This window comes from Silene latifolia, chromosome 2 (assembly GCF_048544455.1).
Source record: "Silene latifolia isolate original U9 population chromosome 2, ASM4854445v1, whole genome shotgun sequence".
NCBI lineage: Eukaryota > Viridiplantae > Streptophyta > Magnoliopsida > Caryophyllales > Caryophyllaceae > Silene > Silene latifolia.
The window spans coordinates 15,689,061-15,695,039 of NC_133527.1; the positions used below are offsets into that span (position 1 = coordinate 15,689,061).

General features: G+C 43.2%; 1 non-coding gene across 1 annotated transcript; it reads right to left on the reverse strand.

Annotated features, from left to right (window-relative positions):
- Window positions 1-225: 225 nt before the first annotated feature.
- Window positions 226-332, reverse strand: LOC141645126 (small nucleolar RNA R71). The gene has a single exon (XR_012544713.1). It is a non-coding gene; the product is annotated as a small nucleolar RNA R71 (small nucleolar RNA).
- Window positions 333-5,979: the final 5,647 nt, after the last annotated feature.

The following is a 5,979-nucleotide window of genomic DNA, read 5'->3' on the forward strand; positions in this document are numbered from 1 at the left end:
GATGCAGCCAAGCATTTGGAGATATTTATTGATTATTGCTGCTCTATACCCCCGCCAACCGGTGTGACCCAGGACCAGATAAAGGAGACTATGTTTATATTCTCACTCCGCGATGCTGCAAGGAAGTGGTATAGAGACCTGGATCGAGCTGCTAATGGGATCGCCGACTGGAATACTTTGGCCTTCGCATTCTACAAGAAATACTTCTCTGCCTCGAAGACAAACGCCATTAGAGCTCAAATCACGAGTTTTAAATAGGGGCCTGATGAGAACTTTCATGAGGCATGGGTCCGTTTCAAGAAGCTGGTGCGAACCATTCCGCATCATGGGTTTGAGAAGTGGAGCCTATGCAATCAGTTCTACAATGGGCTCTATGACGATCAAAGGGCTATCCTGGATGCGAAAGCTAATGGCAGATTCCAGGAGAATACAGGGGAGACTAAGGGGTGGAAGATCATTGATGACTTGGCCACCCACAAAGCTGAGTATGGGAATTCCTGGGGAAGTCAAAGGAGAGCTACTGAATCTCCTTCTGTAGCTGCATTAGAAGCTCTCACGGCGAGATTTGACAAGTACGAGTTGGGAGGAGCTTCAAAAGGAGGGATTTACCATGTAAATGTTGTTTCAGACGGTCCTTTCGTCTGTAAAAGATGTGGAACTGAGGGACATGTTTCAGACAATTGTCCTAGTCCCTTTGAGTCTTGTGCTGCCTTTCAACATTATAGGCAGACAAACACTTATTATAAGCCGAATGTCCACCCAAACTTGAGGTGGAGTAGCCAAAATGTTTTAAATCCGACTTTGTAACACCCCCTCATACCAAGGTACCTTACCAAGGACTACCCTAGCATGAAAGGCTGTTACCATCTCGGTTTCCCGAGGTTAGTATATCAAAGTTACAATTTCCAAACAACATTTATCAAAGTATAAAAAGTTACGAAATACATTATCTCAGACCAACTCAAAATAAACGTACGAGGTCTCAATACAAATGAAATCCAAGACATCTAAACTCATAACAACGGAAGCTAGACTTGACGTGGTGACTCCCCCTGACTGTCTCATAGCTAAACATCTGCATTACCTGTCACAATCTGCTCACCATCCCCGAATGGATCACCGCAGGTTTTACAAAACAACAACACGGGGTCAGTACTACTCAATCAATATAAGACAACAACAATACAACCAGCTGATCATCGATCTCACACAGTAACCGACTACACACCGAAGTGTGTAGCCCTGCCAGATTACCCATCGCAACAGGTAATCCTCGCCGCCAGTGGGTGACCGCAGCCCATCCCCACCTAGTCCAGCTCATCAACGAGCGACTAACAATCCCTGTCCCTTAATGTGCACATCCCCTCCCGTGGCGGGTTCCACGGAGGGCGAACTAGGGTGTGAAGCCACTCCCGCAAGTGACTCCACCACAATCACAATCACATGACATCACAGCCATCTCAATCCGCTCATACCAACGTCGTCACAACAATCTCCATACTCCGATGATCAGCAGATAACAACAATTACAACAAGCACAATCTCAAATCAATTGACAGTAAACTGAGTAGGGAAACCCTACCTTAGCAATCCGCTTACGCTGCAATCAACCATACGAATGCATAACGAATATCACATTGTCACCTACAACAATAATCACATAATACAATTACACTTTGCACAATCCCATTTTCCCCAATTCCATATATACAGTAACCCCAAAAGAACACAATTGACAAGGGGATGAAACTTACCAACAGTAGAATAAGAAACTACACGCAAGGATCACGACGATTTGCACACACAACGAGATTAGAGGATGATTAGGGAGTGATTGGGGAGAGATCGTAGAAATGATAAGGCTTTCCAATGATATTAGAAACTGACGCGGAAATATAAAATACCCTAAACATTCCCTAATCAAACCGTCGAAATAACACTCAAACCAGGACACTCGGTCGAGTAAGTGTATACTCGGCCGAGTGTCCCATACTCGGTCGAGTGTTCACTTTACTCGGCCGAGTGTTCCTCGGCAGAACCAAAACAACACACATCCTCAGCACTACTCGGCCGAGTAGGCTCTACTCGGTCGAGTAGTCACCAAGGAAAATCCGTAGTGTTACAGACTCAACCTCCACAACAGCAGCAGCAGCAGAACTATGTGCCCCCTCATAAGCAACAACAGTACCAAAAGCCTCCTTATGTGTCCCACAGCAGCAGCAACAAGCCCAAGGTTCTGATTTCAATGAGTTGAAGAATTTGTTGCTGAAGGAGTCCCAGGCTAGAGAGGCCGGGATGAAGATGTTGGAGAGCCAAATTGCCCAATTGGCTAGCAAGAATACAACTCGAGCTCCGGGACATTTACCGACTCAAACTGATCAAAAGGAGACGTTAAATGCAATCACCTTGAGGAGTGGGTCTACCCTTGATGGGCCCATTATGGTTGAGGATGCCACTGAAAAGGATGAGGCGGAACCAAGCAAGGAGAAGGCTGTGATGAACAAAAACAAGAAAAAGACGATCAGCAGGTATGTCAGTCGATCGACTGACATACCCAGTCGATCGACTGGTCCGCGACAACCAGAAGCTACTGTTCCTGTAGAGGTCAGTCGATCGACTGACCAACCTGGTCGATCGACTGACAGCGCTACTGATGGTGATTCTTTTTGTCCTCCGATGCCCGATAACTTGAGGGACTACTTGTTTCGGGGTACTACTGCCCCGAAAATATTGTGGACATACCCGACAGCTGATGGGTCCGTTCCGGTTCCGAAGTACGACCCTTTGTCAATTAATTATTCACATTTGAGACGGTCTGAAGAAGGGTCAAGCTACAACAAAGAGAAGGTGGTGGATTTTCAGCCTAAATCCACCGATGCCGGCATGAGAGATTTAGAGGAGAGGGCTAAGTTGCTACTTTCAGCCCCTTATCCAGAGAGATTGGTGCCGACAAAGGAACAGGTATCATTTAATAAGTTTGAAAAGGTTATTCGTAGTTTAAATGTGCAAGTTCCTTTCCTTGAATTAGTCAATCAAGTGCCTGCTTACAAGAAATTCATGAAACAACTCTTATCTAAAAAGAAGTCACTTGAAACTGTGCACACTGTCGCACTCACTGAGGAGTCATGTTCTTATTTGACCCATACTGCACCCCTTAAGCTAGAAGACCCGGGTAGTTTTTCGGTCCCATGTAATATTGGCGCCTTTCCTATTGAGAAATCCTTATGTGACTTAGGAGCCAGTATTAGTGTAATGCCTTTGAGTCTTGCTAGGAAGTTAAAGTTGAATAGGTTTGCAGTGACCAACATGACAGTACAGATGGGTGACCGATCTGTGGTCCAGCCAATAGGAGTCTTAGAGGACATTCCCGTGCAAATAGGGGAGTTCTTCTTCCCTGTTGACTTCGTGGTACAAGATATGCCCGAAGATGCCCACATTCCTATTATTCTAGGTAGACCATTTATGCACACTGCTGGTGCAGTTATTGATGTTGGTTCGGGTACTTTGACCTTTAAGGTAGGGAAGCACTCCATTGTCTTTGCCTAGACAGCTAGGAAGAAAGACCCCATGTGGCCCGTCACTTGCAATACGGTTTCTGAAAAGAAATCTTATTTTATACTTCCTGATATGCCTATCTCTACCCCTACTCCTGTTGTGACACCTCCGCCCCAGACTGGGAGCAAAGTGGAGGAAGATTCTTCTGTTTTAGATATTGCAGGAGCTGGTTTGGGGAAGGAAGAGCCACATGTTGCTCCAGCTGTGAAGGAGCCAATCATTCAAAGAGGCGGTCTATGATGCCTTAGCTATAGCACGGATGAGGAGCCCGAAGATGAGCCAGTCAAAGCAACGGAGTCTGATCTGGATTCCGACGTGTCCGAAGAGGTCATTGACTGGGAAGAAGTCCGACATGTTGATCCGTTGAGTTCTGCTGAGACGAGTGCAGCTGAGAAGATGAGCACTATTGAGGCTACCTCTTGTAGCCAGAAGCCGACCAAGTGGGCCATTCCGTGGCCATTCTTGATCAACTATTAGTTGATTAAGACCTTTTCAAAAACTATACACTTTATTGCTTTCGTTGAACTTTTTATTGTTTTGTGTGCGCGAGAGTTCGCATTTTAATTTTCCTTAGGATTTTATACACTTTAGACTCTACATTTGGGTTTTACGCTATTTTGGGCGCGTTATTATGTGTGTATGCAGGTTTATAGACCATATTATCTTAAGTTTTCGAGCTCATTCGAAGAAATCAGAAAGTTACAGCAGTATTTCCAGTCGATCGACCGCCTACCCTGATCGATCGACTGAGGTGCGACTCCCAGGAGATTCTGTTCCTGTTCATTCCAGTCGATCGACTGCTTGCTATGGTCGATCGACCGTTGTTGCTGTTGTACCTATTCACGACCTTTCCCCTGCTGTGTTTGGTCGTTTTTTCGGAATTGAGGGAGTCTTTCCTCCTCTTTATTTTATGCCATAATTTTGTTTTCTTCAATTTCTTCATCTTACGCACGTAATTACCGCTCCCACATTGCTTTCTCGGTTTTATGCGTGGTATTGTTGTCTTTTCAGGTACCTATTAGTAGCACTGCTGGCTACTGAAACCTCCTAGCTCACGCTGGTTTAGGGAGGTTTTCTTATGCGTCGCTTAAAGTCTTGTGAGTTTCCTTGTCTTCACTTCATGTCTTGTTTACTTAATTTTCTCGCAAATTCCCGTCTTCCTTTTATTTCATTATATGATTTTGCACAATGAGTACATTGTGCGATTTGGTTTGGGGAAGGGTTTTGCGTTGCATTTCATATGTTTTTGCATTCACGTTTTCATTTTGTCTTGCATTGTTGTTTAATTCCTTTATATATACAAAATTTCAAAAAACAAAATTGAAAATATTTCACAAATTTAAAAAAATGCACGTTTATTTTAGCATATAGGTTGAGTCGGAACGGTAGTACTTCAATGATGACATTGCATTTGCATCTGTTTTTTCGCCGAAGCCTTGCTAATCGACATGTTTTTAGTAGAATCATTTGCATAGTCTACGAGTTTTTGTTAACTTATTTGCTGGACCTTAGACTTGACTTAGATTTTTTTGGCAAACTACATCATTTTCTGAGATTTAGAGCCTTATAACTGGTGACATCTATGACCAGTTTATCTAGGACGTGAGTAGTTACTCCTTATGAGACATGTTTCATTAATATGCATAAATATGAATTTGATCAGCTTAATACCTGTATGCATTCGGTTTGTGGTTAGTTGACACATGTGGTAGAGGTCTTCCTTTATTCATTTTACCCATAAGCTCCACACTGCCAAAAATAGCCTTTTTGTCCCGTTACTACATCCTACACTTAGCCTGCCTTTGTCAAGCTAGTAGTTTACGTTTTGGGATTGTTACTTCGTTTTTGGGAGCATATGCTCATTCTGAGATGAAAAGTTGGAAACATGATAAAGTAAGGAAATGAAGAAATAAAGAAAAAGAAAAAAAAAGAAAAGAAGAAAATGATTCGAAAAAGAAAAAAAGAGTGTTGTACTGTAGAGGCAGTCGATCGACTGCCAATTACGATCGATCGACCGCTGCCCGAGAAGAGAAAAAGAAAAATCAATTCGCATGATTCAAGTCTTTATTCAAATGGCGATTTTTGCTCCCATGTTTCATTTGTACCTTTTGGGGAGTTGATTATTTCGGAGATTGTGAGTTTTGTGCTTGCTATAGCACCGTGTCGATTGAAATTTGAGCAAGAAGTGAATATTGTCATATGGTTTAGTTACGGTACTAGCTTGATCACCTATACCTCCACGTTCCCATAAATGTTTTGCCTTTCCTGCCCATTTCCTCACATATCCCATATATACCTCGGCATGTGTCATGGTCATTTGTTCGATTGAAATGCATATGTACGGTTGTAGAGATTACTTTCATATTATATTGTAGGCATGTTCTTGTAGGTCGTAGTTAGGTGAGTGTCACTAACAAAATGAAT